This window comes from Anser anser (genome assembly GCF_964211835.1).
Source record: "Anser anser genome assembly, chromosome: 14".
In the NCBI taxonomy this organism is placed as follows: Eukaryota; Metazoa; Chordata; class Aves; order Anseriformes; family Anatidae; genus Anser; species Anser anser.
In genome coordinates, this window is record NC_139735.1 from 14,471,430 (window position 1) to 14,486,993 (window position 15,564).

General features: G+C 47.3%; 1 protein-coding gene across 2 annotated transcripts in view; it reads right to left on the reverse strand.

The window, feature by feature from the left end:
- KCNIP1 (potassium voltage-gated channel interacting protein 1) overlaps window positions 1-15,564 on the reverse strand; it is a 256,038-nt gene that overhangs the window by 155,604 nt on the left and 84,870 nt on the right. The gene's annotated exons all lie outside the window — the stretch shown is intronic.

Sequence of the window (15,564 nt, forward strand, 5' to 3'; positions counted from 1 at the left end):
GTTACTAGTAGACCAAATGCATATTTTTATTTATGTACAGAATGCATTATCTTGGTCTGCTGAACTGAATCATAGGTTACTAAGTGCTCTTGGCGTTCCCGTCTGTGGGTATAGTGCCAAGCATCAATGACAGTGGTCTGTACCAACAAAGATGGGGAGCTGGACTGGCAGCATTACTCACCGTGGAAAAAACAGCACTGTCAGACACGTCATCTCTGCCCCATTTTGAAGAACAGCTCTGAACTCCTGGTCGTTACTTCTCAGTGGGAGGTATTTCTCCTTTTCTGCCTCCAAAGCAAGCTGTCTTAAGCTATGCAGAGCTTTTCGTGCAACTCCAACCAAATTTTAAATGCAAATAACTGAAATAGGATTTATATAAAATAGAAGCACAGGGATTTGCATGTTGAATACCTTTGAAACAAGAAGAGCTAAATATAGGGATCTGGATACAGCATTCAAACTTAAAATCCTATTTCAGTTGCTAAGCATAGAGTGATATTCCTCCATAGGGTTAAGATAGTCTAAGCAACACTGTTGATTTGATATCACGCATTAAGAAGAGCTGTCACTTCATATTAAGGATGAGGTAGTCAAAAACACTGAATTATTTTAACTGCAGTCCCTCTAAATTATTCTGCAAGGTCAGTGGGAGCAGAGATACACCTACACTGATCCAAGATCAATATTTGCATGGCAAGAAAAGAATCTGTGAGAACAGAGAGAAAAAAAGCACACAAAACCAACATGACCCATTTTTGTAGGGTTAGAAATATATTTGGCTAAAGCAAATTAAGGAGAATCATTCCCAGAGGCAGTCCAAGATGAAGCTAAATGCTAGCAATGCCCACTTTGGGCAGACTACTGCACCGAAGCACATACAGAAACACCTTCAAATCCAAGGCTTCCAGCCACAATCTTCTGCCACAAAGCGCCCTGGCTGCAGGAAGGTCCCTGAACATCTAAATGCCAGGAGGCTTCCCTAGCCAGACACCTTCCTCGGAGACTCTCACACTGAGAGCTCCTGAAGCAGCCCGTGTGGGCAGGTGGGCACCCATCCTGCTGCCCTCTGGGTACCTGGCAGCAACGTGCCACTGCGCTGGGCTCAGCTACCTTACAAACAAAAAATAAGCATATAGACCATACAGAATATGCACAATAAAGAAAAAAAAAAAAGGCATTCTTGAAGAATGTCCAGCCTTCCTGGCCTCCTTTACCCTTTGGAACTGCCTCCCGAAGGATCCCATCAAGCAGTCCCTAACTAGACCAAAATCAGCCCTACCCAAAGCGCAGTTCTGCTGAGCACCCCCCTTGCTTCCCCAAGGATCGAGAACTTTATCATCTCGAGATGGCTGTGCCCAAGGCAGCCTCCAAGCACCATGTCACCCACAGGGCTTTCCCTGTTAACAAACAGCAGGGCAGTGGGGCGCCTTCCCTAGCCAGTTAACGTGCATTTCTCTGCAGAAAGCCTTTTCATACACTGGATTTATACTTTGCATCAACATGTAAATTGAAACCATAGCTGGCTTTTAATATATGCAGCTCCTCGCGAGCTCTTGATTGAGATCAGACAATGGCAATCAAGCACGCCAAGAGGGAACGGATTGGAGCTGACCTGCCTGGGTCCTTCCATACCATTTAAATGTGAATGCAAAACACAGCCTAATCAGCAAACATTTTCCCAATTCAAACTGTTCTGAAGGTCTGCGTTAGGAGGCATTCTCTGACCTGTTAATCTGGCAGAGCTGATGCTCATTTGTGACTATATTTCAAGCAGGCATTGATCTGTTGGGATGGATAAAACCTCCCTATTACAGTTGATGCCAAAGGGAAATACCTATCCGACCACACGGGATGAATTACACACGGCATCTCCCAAAGCGCTCCGTGTAGTTAAGGGCAAGCCTGTGATCAACCTTTGGGAGCTGCCTCACGGAGAGCCAGGCTTGAATGGGGAGTGCAGAAAATTAATTCTGCAATGCCGTGGATGGTACTACAACCTACATGCATTTTTGAGCTAAATTAATTTCTGCTGTAACTGACCTGCAGCTGAGGAATGCTGCTTACTGGGCTGGGAATAGCTTGTTTGTTGGATCTATAAAATATTGTTACTTAAACAGCCCAATGAGCTCCTCTGACACCAGCTCTTTCTCCCCTGAAGGGTTCTCTCGCTAACTGGAGTTATTGATCCTGTTGGCTTTAGACAGGAAATCATCACTGCATTAGCAACCACCAAAAAGGTCTTCAGTCCCTGGAGCCTGTTCCCTGACATGCCATTGATTTGACTTTTTAAAGCTAGGAATACTGTTAAACTCTTTTCTGATAAAAAGCGCAGTAATGTGCAATGTATTTTCATTTGACTTCTTGAAGTTTCCAAGTGCACGTGTGTATGACTTTTCAAACATATCTCACACAACTGGTGCTGAATTTGGCTGCAAAGCTGTGCTACTGTATTTAATAGGGAGGAAAACACAATCTGTGCAAAATTGTCACCTCCATCTCCAACCTACTGGGCCCGCAATCTTAAACCGGCTGCAACACACGGGATCATAGCAGTTCTTGGGCTGATGTTAGATTCCCATTACTCTGCTTCTTTTCTGAGACAGCTGACTTCAGCAGGCAGCTCTTCCAAATGGTCATAAGTAATCGGTAAAATCTGGAACTTCCCCCACTGCACTACATCAAATTTCAATATTTGCCACATAAATACAGAATAATGACTCTTGAAGTTGTACTGTGGTGTTTCTACATTCACATGTTATTTTGAGCCTGGCTTTACTCATGTCCTACCAAATGCTGCAATGCTTCATTAGTACAAAAGGTCAGAGCTGTTGATGTCAGTGTAGCAGGGCACAAAGTCCAAGCATGTCTGTGGGAGCACACACATTACCTGTTCAGCAGATCCATTCTGCTCAGATTTGATTTCGATGCTGCATGCAAAACCAGAAGAGAAAAAAAGAGTTGTGCCCAGCTGCCTGCAGCATTAAGCCAGCTCTTAGCGTCCTCTGACGAGCGTCTCAAATCTAAAACAAGGGGATATTCGGCAGTTTGATCTTCTTGTGGGAAATAACATTTCAATTTTTTAAGCATGCCTTTGTAAAATGGTGATGTTATCTGTCCAAAGTGAATTTCCGAGGCAGCTCGGGCAAGGGGGAGAATCGAATTGCCTTTATTACTGGCAATCAGAGCTATGCTGAGACCAGGTTCCCAGGCCACTAATCAGGTGAAAGCAGTGGTTCTCATTCCAGCGAGATTACCAGGACAGTACCTGGGGGCAGAACATGGCAATGTTCTCAGCAAGGAGGAAGGGGATGAATATTACAGGCGTCCAGCTCTCAACCTGTCCCTCACACCACTGGCAAATTGTTGTTTTAATAGTGTGACTTCCAAGGACACCCCTGTGGTTCCGAACGCCCCAACGGCTGGTGCTGCTGACACAAGGCGCGCTCTGGGCGCTGCCTGCTGGGTTTCAGGCAGTGACTCTCAGCGGCTGCAGTCCCTGTGCAACCCACCAGCATGCCGGGACTGTAGGACAAGAGAGGGCAACACTTCGCACCTGAAAGCAGGGGGCTTTCCAGCAGTGCCCCTGCCCGCCTTTAAGGCTGCACCTACCTTTCAGTGATTTTACTGAAGAGCTTTGCTCCAACTTGCTAGTACACAGCTCTGTGAATTGGTGACATGTACACTGAAAACATCCCACTTGAAAAATGTGTGATTGGGGCACTAATGAAGTGATCTCTTCAGCTGCAAGCTCATTTATGGAGAACATGAATCAATTAAAAGTGGCTTAGCTTCCACAAGAACATGCACGACCTCCATATTAATTTTAAATTTATAGAGCAATTTAAGAAATGTTATTTCCAATGACTGCCTTGGCAGGATACAGCAGCAATAGTAAACCACAGCAAGGGCTGAGAAGGTTCACAATCGATGCAGGTGCAGTGTGTCTGGCTGAAGCTCTCTCCTGTAGTACTGCTGTGGCCAGTACTGGCTACAGTCAGTATACCACAAAGACTAGCAATAACTATGATTTTTAAAGATCTGCTCTAGCAAAAATCTATCAATTTACTGAAATTCTCTGAATCAGCAATCTACACCCAGTTTTCCAATCTCTGCATTGGATGTAAGGAAGTAAGGGGAATTTTCTGAGCTTATTGCTGAAACTGAATTCCTGCAGAAAGAGTCCTGAGACATTACAGTAGCATTGTTATCATGTTCAAAAGCTGATACCTGAATATTCTTCCCAATTTGTTTTTAAACAGAAGCTTTTCCTATCTGTGGTACAATGAAACAAGTTGACTGTTAGCTGCATCTGCCCAGTATTTAAAATTGTGACCCCTCCACTGTGATGCTGCGCAGGAATCTCCAAGTGACACAGAGCAGAAGTGAAGTAAAAGCAATTTCTTCTTTTTAAAAAAGAAAGAATTATTATGGGATATTTTGTAGACAGCAATACAGTTTAATAAAAAAAGAAAAGAAAAGAAAAATCTTGCTTTAATCTAAGTGATGTTATTTGGCACAAACCTGTTTCCCCCAGTCAGCTGTTTTGACTGAGTCTGCTATATAGTCTGCTTTTATTACTACTCTAGGTTCATTTTAGCATCTCAGTAAACAAACGTAAATTCAAGTGAACAATTAAAAAAATGAAGTGTTGTCATAATACGCCACCCCCACTAACAGACACCACAGTGATGTCAAAAATAAGCCAGACCTCAGGTTACTTCCAAGACTAAAAACCAGCCAGTGTAACTTCAGCTGTGTGTAACACCAGATAGCACTTTTCCTACCAAGCTTTTTCAATGCTTGCATTATTTTAAGTCTACTTATTAGTGAACAGTTCATTTCCTTAAGCGTTTAATTTATAGCCCTAATCATCAGGTTTAGCAAGGAAAGTCGAGACCCCATTAAACTCCCATCTCATGTTCCTCAGGTTTACACGGTAAACCTCAACAGCCACAATTTGTTTTCACCTCTTAATCAGATGATAAAAAATGATGAGTAAATGCTGCTTGTGCTGCACTGTGGAGCTATAAACTATGGGTGTGCTCAGCTGTGGCCTGCAGGAACACGAACGCGCACGTTTCTGCCTCTCAGGCTGTTTCACAGAATCGCCGTCTGGCTGAGGTGGGAAGGGGCCTCGGGCTCCATCCAGCCCCAGCCCCGCTCCGGCAGGGCCACCCCGAGCAGGGTGCCCGGCACCTCGTGTTTGAAGCTCCTGGGGTCTGAGGGGACCTCCTGTGCTCTGGGTCGTGCCCACTGCCCCTAGGCACACTGAGCAGAGCCCGGCTCCGTCCTCTTTGCACTTCCCTTACCACAGTGAGAAGCTTACAAAAGTGATGGCATCAAGCAACTTTCTTTGGGAGAAGGTTTTGGAACAGCTACCAAGGCCTTTGTGCTACACTTCGGTCCTTTCTCAGGCTTGCGTAGCATTAAAATCAGCAGCAGAGAGGCCTTGTTGCACAGGCTGGGCCTCAGGTGGTGTTCCAGAGCAGAGGAGGGCAGCTCACGGAGGGGTTTCGGTTCTTAAGGCTTTTCGAGCTGTTTGCCTGAATCCAGTGAGGAAGAGGGAGGGATGTTCATTTTCCTTCTGGTCTTTTCTTTTTGCCCAAATCAAAGATGAAAACCTCTGCATGGAGTGGGGAGGAGCAGGGAAATGAAGCCAGCCTTCCTTTATCAGTGCTGCTGGCCTCGGGTTTATGGGGCAGACATCTCTTTCCTAAATGGAATAATGTCGCTTTCCTATGGAACTTTCCAGAGTTGCATTTAGCTTCGTATAGGGTTCAAAGCACTGAAAGTTCAACAGTCATTACACAACAGAAATGGGCTTTGTCTTCAGCCAGCTTAGACCCCTCCTGTTCCAAGCCCTCACTAGACAGAACACAGCATACAAAGGACTTGTAAAGCTTTGGGCATCTCTTCAGAATGGCCTCATCAGTTTAACTTCTGGAAAGTCTGTGCAATAAACCAGCACTGGGAGCTGGACGACACCTGGGGATCCCCATGGATAAAGTCACCCAGAAGCATCAGAGTTAAAAACTTGCTTTTAAACGAGGTATTTTTTAACCTTGCCACTTGGTTAAACACCGTACAACTTGCGGCAAGGGCCTCTGTGGAAATGAACATTTATTCCAAGCCCAGAAGTACGGTCACTATGAAAAATATCACTTCCACATGCAATTAAAAGACCTTTCTGCTCCTGTGTTATCTGGCACATTGGGTTACAACCACAAGGATGACTCACAGTTTATAATACTATATACAACATTCCCTAAATTATTTAAATGTCAAAATGAATCTGCACGGGGCCTATAAAATTCTTTGCATCACCCTCAGCCAAGTGGTTCTTGCACGCAGTGGTTTGAAGAGGAGCCCATACAGCTGGAAAGCAACCCCATAACCCAGCAGCTGTGTTCTCAAATGCTGCTTTTAAAAATTAAAGAACCTGACAGTAAGTTGCTTCCTCTCTGCAGGCTCTTTAGACCTTCCTATGCAATTAAACGCAGAGTTCTATCCTGCGAGGAAAAATACAGATTGGTCTCAAAAATCCTATTGAGAGGCGACTGCCCCTGATTAAACTCTGCAGGGCTTTTAAAGGTTAGGACCTAACCTCGGCTCCTCGCAGCTCACCAGCTTCGGCGGGTTTGCAGCAACATTAATCAGCACAAAATAATGAGGCTGTGAGAGGCGCCGTGTGATTTCTTTATTTCAGCTTAATTATAATTTAAAATTTTAATGTCAGGAATTCGACAAGTGTTTGAGCAAGAAGAATCATTGCCTTGACAGCAATTAAGGTCAGGCAGAGAAATGTGCTCAATCCCAAAGAAAAGCAATGAATTAGTCCTGTAACCACAATGCCATCCAAATCGTCCTGCGGGGTGCTGCTGACAGGGCTGGTTCAGAAAAAGTCCATCCCCTGGCTCCAGCCAGACTTAAACCCCACCACGGGGCTGATTTCAGCAAATGTTGTGCCTTTGGGAAAGGAGCAGGGACCCCCAAAGGGAACGCCCTGCTGGAACCCAAAGGCACATAGCCAGGTTGTGCTGCACGGAGGTGCCCCAGCAGCAGGTCCTGGCATCACTGCTGGCAAATGGTTTGCCTCAGAAGATCACCACAGCTTTTTTTCTTTTTAAGGGCAAATCATGCCTTAAGAACACGCTTTAGAGACACTGCAGAGGCTATAAACAGAGAAGTGATGACCCCCAGCAACAACCTGTGAAGTATCAAAAGAAAGAAGCCAGCCACATGATGGCAAGTCTCCTTGCACAGCAGAAGAGGTTTCAGTTCCTCTGGCAGCACATCTGGCTTCCAGTTAACAGCACCTTTTTGAAACGAGTGTTTATAGGCAGGGTGGTGATAACATAGGCTGGAGGAGAGCAGTGTTACTCCCCGGTAGCACTACCTGGGCAGCTGCCACAGTGGACAGGCATTACTGTGGGTACTTCACCAGACTAATACATGGGATTTTTGAGTATGAGCCTTCTCACAGGCAGTTCTTTCAAGAATGAACAGGAAAAGTCTCTTAACTCAATTAGCTGTGACTATGTAAGCAGCTGCCTGCCATTTATACCGCTAACACAAGAAGAACAGCCTTTGCTTTGATGAAGATGAGGTTTGATGGTATGATGCCAAGCAAAGAGATGGTATGATGCTGGTATGATGCCAGGCAAAGAGAACGAAAAACAGCGGAAGCAACAGGACACCTGTCTGGCAGAAACTAGGAGGAGTCCTTCAACTCATTTCCCAAAGGCCAGCAGAACCACAAATAGCTCATTCCCTGTCTCAGCAAGAACCTGAACTTTCAGCACTGCTGCCAACATTACCGCGAGGCAAACCATCACCAAGTTTCAAACCATTTGACATATATCTTGTCCTTCCATAATTCATGCTTACAGTTATGTTAAGCAGCTAATCTGGGTGATTTGCACTGAATTCTACCAAGAAATGGCAGATTCACGGTGAACAACCCCGACCCCTCTTTTAACACTGCCAGAACACAGGGTGCTGTTTCACAAGGTGAACCAAAGCCCCGGGCTGCAAGGCTCAGGCACTGAGCAGAGAGATCGAGTCCTGGGTGCTCCAGCAGAGCCGGCTGTGCCCAGGCTGTGCCGGTCCTGCTGCCAGCATCGCCACCCGAGGAGCCACAGCGGGCACTTGGACCTCTCCTTTGGGCCAGACCTTCAGCCTAAGGGCTGTGCATTTGCTTCGGGCTGTAAGTGGCTGTGCGCGTTATGGATGTCGGGTTGAAAAGGCAGAATTGGACTGGAGTGAATGCTACAATGAGCCATTTCAGTGTCTCATTGATCAAAGAATAGTTGAGGTTGGAAGGGGTCTCTGCAGCCAAAGTACTTAATGGAGGATTAATGTGCACAAGGTATTTGTTCTCCATACAGCACAACCCACCCCCAAGGTTTAACCTCAGTGTCCCAAGAACCGACGGTTTTGTTCTCTAAAGACGCACGTTTCCCTGGGAATCTCACACTCAAACCGGGCCCCAAGGCTCAGCCCAGACCACCAGACCCTGCACCCTGGGTCCCGCTCGGCAGCAGCCTCCCTGCGTGTGCCATTCACAGCCCGAAGCAGGCGGCACAGCCGGGCACGGGGACTGCCGGGAGCCCCGCGGGAGCACTCACCGCGCGTTGCAGGACCGCTGTGGGTATGGCCCTGCCTCGGGAACAGCATGGCCCAAGAGCTGCTATGTGTAAACTCTAGAGAAACATCTGGGAAGTTCATGCCTGTAGATGTGGCCGCACCGTTCGGGGCCCAAGAGGATCTGTTTTTAAAGGTGTTTCTTTCTGCCTTGCTCCTGAAACACGTCATTTTGATCACAATGCATTTTGCCATTCTGATTCTTTGTGCTTTAAACAGTCCCTCTGCCAGGTGAGAGTCTTCTGCTGTCCCTTGAGACACCTGCAATGTAAATAGCCAGCTCTGCACAGCTGGAGATGTGAAGTCTCACCGGCAGAACAGCGATGCTGTGCAGGGCTCTGTGTTTAAAACCCCAGTAGCCTCGATGATGAGAAGATGTTGTGCATCGGTACAGCAGCAGGTCCAACACCAGCCTAATGAGCCCAACGCACTGTGCTGAGCTCTCACAATTTGAGAATGCCTTCTGAAAGAGGATGACACGATGGAAAAACCATCTGCTGTTTTGTGCGTTCTTCCCATTGTTTTACGTTCAACAACTACATGCAACCTCCTACTGCACAGCTTGGGGAGAACTGCAAAAAGTTTAGCAAATTGTCCTGAAGATTTCATTGAACTGATTTAAAAAGCATCACACACACAAAATAGCTCAGATGTTCTGACGATGTCACTGGAGAACATGTTTTAGACATAAAGCAATGAATTTGTTCTATTTTGCATGCCAAACTGACCCACGTTGTTGTTTCGATGGGACCAAACCATCTTGCTTCTGCCCAGGGGGTGCAGAGGCCCTGCTGGTCTGGAAGGGTAAATTTTTGCCCCACGTCCTTGCAAACAGGAGTCCCAAGGCACGTGGAAAATCCCACAGAGCCAGCAGTGCTGTGACAGCCGTGCTTGCAGGTTTGGAAAGGTTTAGGAAGTACAGGGAAGGATTACTTACTATTATTAGCCTATGATCATAATCTGGTGTAAGAGAGCTGTCATTTTGCAACAAAAGTGGTTTAAATCACCATCAGCATTAATTCCAGCAGGCACACTTACTTCTCAAGGACACCATTGGCAACCCCGTTTACTCGCCCCAAACCCTTTGGATTTCAACCTTGCCCACCCTGAACTTCACTGAGCACCACCGTAGCACCACAGTGGCTCTGAACACATGGCAGCAGTACAAACTATTGAATATATGCCTGTGGTGAAGGCGTTGCTGGTCATCTTACTTGAAATTCTTTCAACAGAAGTGTTTTCCACAAACCTACCAAAACCACACAATGCTGTAATGTATTCTCAAATCATTTAAGTTTAATTACCATCATATTGATTGCAGCCAGCACAGTAAATATCTTGAGGATTTTAATGTTTATTTTCCCAGTCAAGCCCACTCTCTGTGTGCCCAGCAGCACACAATAAGCCATGTTTCAATGATCTAACCCCCGAAGAGATGTTTTGTTGGTGGTGAGCCACATTCACCCTGCTACCCAAAAACATGGCTGCGATTCTGGGAGCGACTCACAGCTGAACATTTTTCACCCAGCAGCACCAGAGCACTGCCCAGGGCCCTGGTGGGAGCCAGGGCATGGACAGAGGCCACCTCCTGGGGCTGGAGGGCATCAGGAGGACGTCACCGTGGGCTGGGGACCTCTCTGGTGAGAGGTGAAGCAGCTGGGGTGCAGAGAAGGTGTGCTCAGTGTCCCATGAAAAATTCAGAAAGCATCTCCAAGAGCTAGGAGGTTTAGCTGCTCCCTGTCTGGCACAACCCACAGCATATCAAAGCAATCCTTGTATCTTATGCCCTTTGATCCTGTTATGGCTCTCCTGTTATTTTAAAGTCATTACCCATGAGATAAAAGATCTTTCTTTTAAATATGAAATTACTAGCTCCATTATAGCAGAAACTTATGGAAAACGAGGCTTGTAGGGCTGATTGAATTTGAGCTATTAAAATGATTACAGATTTATTGATGATGGATGATAATGTGCTTGCGCTGCAGAAACAGAAATTCCAGTGAGTCTTACTTGTTAAGGACATAAGTTAAAGGTCTTTGCATTTAATTATACCCTTTTTTTTTTTTTTAATTTGGTGGTTAAACCCCAGAAGAGAAATGTCTGCAAATGAATTAGCAGCTTTCTATGTGACAAATCTATTTACGTTTTCTGTGAATTGAATTTGAGGTTTCCTCTTATTCTCTGTAGTGCGACTGCAGTGAAAAGTATTCAGAGAAATTACAGACACTTATGGGTATCTATATGGATGGGAAACATCATTTGTGCAGACTCACCGACAGCCATTAGTGAGCAAACAGCGTGCAAACGGAGCCAAATGACCTGCTCCCTTCCGCAATCAGTGTAACGCTGAGACCCCAGACATTCAAAACTGTATTTTTGGTCCCAATCACTATTTTCATAATGTTATGCACGTGCAAAAAACTACAGCCAAGTCAAAAGCTTCAGAAAGAGATACAAGAACTTGTTTAACTGAAAACTGTCTTCCCTGGAGAGTAGCCCTTCATGGGATAGAAAAACTGTGTTGCAGAGATCCTGGGCACTATATGGACACTTAAACTTTTAAGTAGATGGATGTCAAGTCAGCCCAAAGCGGACACGGACCAGAAGAGCCACTATTTGCCTATTTGCTAGGCTACAGGCTGAGTTATGGACAAGGAAGCATTCATAGGAGGTGCCTGCCCAAACAACACATTTCACATGAAAAAAGAGAAGCACTCACTTAGCTGCCGTGAATATTGTTGGCGTGTGGAAGGGAGGTGTAGCAAATAGGAAGGTGCAGTATTGGGGCATACAAATGCTACTTTATGAAGCTGTTCTGGTAATTTGGCCTTGAACTCTTCTGTACTTAGAATACATGAATGGTGATGAAACACAGCTGCTGCCCAGGGAAGTCTAAATAATAGATTTAAATAAGTTGAAAGGGACCAGAAATCCTGTCATTTCATTTAAAGTGACACGACAACTGAGGCTGCTCTAACTTAGGCGGGGGGCAGCCCTGCCCCTCATAGCCTTGCCTTCCCGTGGCACGGGAGCTGTGGGGCCGGATGGCTCTGCTCCTACCCTCACGTTCCTGATGGCAGCCAGCAGCCTCAGCTCCACCAGTGCCAACGTTAATTCCTGCGGTGAGATAAACCCTGTCCCCATCCCGACGCCCGCAGCGAGGGCAGCTGCTTCCCTCAGCGTCTGCCTGCGTTTTGCCAGAGGAGGTCAGCAGCACCCAGCTATGCCGCCGTTTCCAGCCGCCATCCCTCGCAGCAGCTCCAGCGCACCTACGCGACCCTAAGCTTCTTCCCCAGCTCACCTCACCCACCTGAACCCACTGTTACGCCAGCAGGCCTTGGCAATGCCACGTCCTCAGGACCCACAGAGCTTTGCAGTTCAGCTTTGTGCAACAAGCCACGCTAAAGGGCAACAATTGCCATACATCTAAGCACCCTTAAAAATGTTAAATTTTATTCCGAATCTCTTTTGGTGATTTCGATCCTGCTGTAGTGCCGGTTCGCTGGCCTATGTGGGCACAGGGCTGTCAGTATGGGGAAGCGCAGGGGTGGCAGAGCGCGCTGGAGCTGCGGCAATTATTGCCAAGTGTGTTTACACTGCAACAGCCGAGTGCGGGACGGGGCAGCCTGCGCCGGGCCTTACAAAGCTGATTGTTTCATACCATCAGGCAGAGTCTTAAAAGCCTTTCCCATTTACCACCTACTGTTCCTCCTGTTAGCAAATCTTCTAGTGCTTCTTGTCACTTGACCTGGAATGCACTCACTCAATATGCTTATTGCCACGATTTTAAAATAGCAGTTCTCTTCTAAAAAGATTTCCCTAAAACAAACCTGTTAAGGCCACCAAGCCTAAATTTAAGCACCACTGCGGCACCCTGGCACATCACACAGGGAGGAACTGGCCTACCTGGGTCTCATCCTAGAGGCTTCCTTCTCTGTCCGCAGCCCTTTCCACCAGAAGTGCCGGGTTTGGTGTTCAGTGAGGCAGCTCCCTCCACAGCTGCCAGTCCCCCGGGCAGAAGTGTGGCACAGCTCCAGGATGGCCCTAAATAGTTTAATTCTTTAGCTCTGCCTCTTTCTGTGCATGCAAGCATACACATACTGCTGGAGCATCCTGAAATAGCCAAAGAGGTAACAGGAATTTCCCCTCGTGCCAGCGTGACTCTACAGGCCAGCTGTGCAAATAATTCATGCTTGGATTGCTACCAGGGAAGAAAAAACAGATTTCAGCTTGGTCTCACCTTGGGGTAGCACCAAAATGCCTCACCTGAGCTGGGAGGTAGAGACACTTGCAAACACCGGGAAGGGGCTGGAAGTCTCAGGCAGCTGCTGAGGAGGGGACAGGCCTCCAGGGCGACTGCAGCCCCGCAGTCAGAGGGAGGGGGAGCCTCCAGCTCCGCCGTCCCAAGCCCAGACCGGAGGAATCTGCAGATTCCCTCCCAAAGACCACTTTCATTAGCTAATGGGTGCCGCTCTGAAACTCGCGCAGATGATTTCCATGAAAAAGCATTAACGTGGCTTTTAAATGATACAGGTGATGCTACAAAACACAGATTATGGATCTCCACGCTACTGCTGAAATTAAAGGATGCCTCATCCTCTGGAACATGATTGCCCCAGGAATTGTCTGCTGGCTTAGCTTTCAGCTTGCTTATGCTGCTCCTTACTGGGTTTTCAGATCTGTATGTGCATATACACACACAAATACATATGCACACATATCCAAATAGCTGCATTTATACTCACACACACATTTTAAATAGCCTACACTACTTACAAAAGACAGGGAAAACTTTGTTTTTCTGCACGTGCTTTCTCTCCATGTCCAAGCACCTCGCGGGGTGCCTCGGGCTCGTCCCCAGCACAAGCCCTTCCCAGCCCTGCTGCCCTGCCCGTCACCAAACGCACCAGGAACTGCTGGTGCACAAACCAGAAAGGGACGGAGTGAATCACTGTGCTTCCCCGCACTGCTCATCACAGTAATTGCGTCCTTCACTGACCTGTGCATTGTGCCCGTGCTGCTGAGTCTCTTATCTTACTCTGAAACACAAATTTCCAGTAATTAGGCCAAAGCTCCTCACTGTTCCCTGAAGCTGCACTCTCGCTTATGCTCCTGCCAATAATAAAAACTATTTTTACAGTACATTTTTTTCCACTGCACATAGATTTAACCTTGTTAGAGGCGACTAGCTGCTTTTGAAGGACACCGTTGTCTGCCGTTCAGACCGGATGACACGGGACGTAGCAGCAGCAATGGCACGGAGCACAGGGTGCCAGACTGCTGCCTCCCGGGGGAGGCATCATCTTGGGGATTTTCTTTCGCACCATCAGCCAAAGAATTAAATACCAAAATGCAGAGAGAGCTATTGAAAAGCCAGTGGAAAACTAGACCAAGTGGCTTCAGGCTGTGGATTGCCACTGGAAGAGTGAAGTAGGAAGGGGTCTGGCAGCTGTATCAGCAGCATGGCTGGTGCTGTAGGAGAGAAGTGCACTCTGCCTCCCCGAACTTACCAACTAAAGAGCACAAAAAATTAATAATCAGAGAAGACAACCACACAGTAGGGGATCTTGGAGCGAGATGTAAATCCCTGTCCTTGTAAACTGCGAAGGTAATGACATGATGTATGCAGATTAGTACTTGTGAGCCTCAGAACGAAAGGGTTTTCAGAAGGGATTTGCCTAATGACTAAGCGAAACCCGTCCGATAAAGGGAGTTAAAAGCGATCCTTCAGTATGCTGTTAAAAGTGCAGAATTCCTTTTTTTTATTCCTTTGTGAAGCCTCTGGCATCTGTGGTGCCCGCAGCTTACAGCGCAGGCTGACCCCAGCCCCCTGGGACCAGGCACCCCCCCTGCCACCAGCCAGGGTGCGAGCCGGAGGGCCGCAAGCCCGGCAGCTTCTTCACAAGCAGCGAGGCAGCAAAACCCCGTTTATCCACCTGATTTATGGGACAGCAGTGTGTGGAAAACTTCAGGGGGTCGCAAGCAAGGTTTGCAGCACCTGGTGGGGGAAGTGGCTGCGGTCTATCCCCGTCTATCCTCGTGGCTCAGCTCGGTTCCTCGCACGTCTCCTTTTAACATTGGCTTTTTTTTTTCCTTGGGCCTCCCTGGATACAGGGAATGTAAGAGCATGAGTGTCTCTTACACTGATCTTTGATCACGACAAATAATTATGTTTAATTGGCTCCTCTCAGAACAGAGGCAGAACAAATCTGCCTGTTTTGAGGTGGGCTAGAATTATTTTATTTTTAAAATGGCATAACTGAAGGGGATTTTGAGGCAGATGGAGTTACGTTTCCTAGCACAACAGGAAAGATCTGCTTTCAGCCCCACGGAAAGGCGTTTCCCAGTACCAAGAACTAAGCAGATGCTGGCTTGGAGCACCTCATTCACCTTCACACCCACAGAAGTCCCCACAGCAAAATGCAGTTTCCACCTCTGCATTTGTGCATGTGCTAAATACCAAGTGTCGATGCTCCCTGCACCCAATTCATAGCAAACACGAAACCACAGAGGGCAGAGGCCGTTGCTGTGCCCAGGGTGTTGTGCTGAGGTGTGAGGACCCAGCACCAGTTTCGTTGGTGCTGTGCAGCACACAGAGCTGCTCCACCAGGGGCAGGAGCTTCCCTGCCACCAGCCCGCAGTCCCCGAGGCCATCCCCGTCACCCCGCAGCAGCAGTGGGTGGGTTATGTGGGTTTACTTGGTTTTACTGCAGGTGCCTCTTCCTGTAACTCACATGTTAAAAGCTCAGCTTGCTCTAAGTCCTCTCCCAAAGTCTGGACGTGGATCCAACCCTCTCGGGAGCCTCAGGGAGAGAACTTCTTAGGAAAACAAAATGTGCAGAGGGAGGTTTCAGCCATTTTCTCCATCTTTTGGGGACGGGCACACCAAGCTGTGTAGCATGCATAAAACCCACTTCCAGC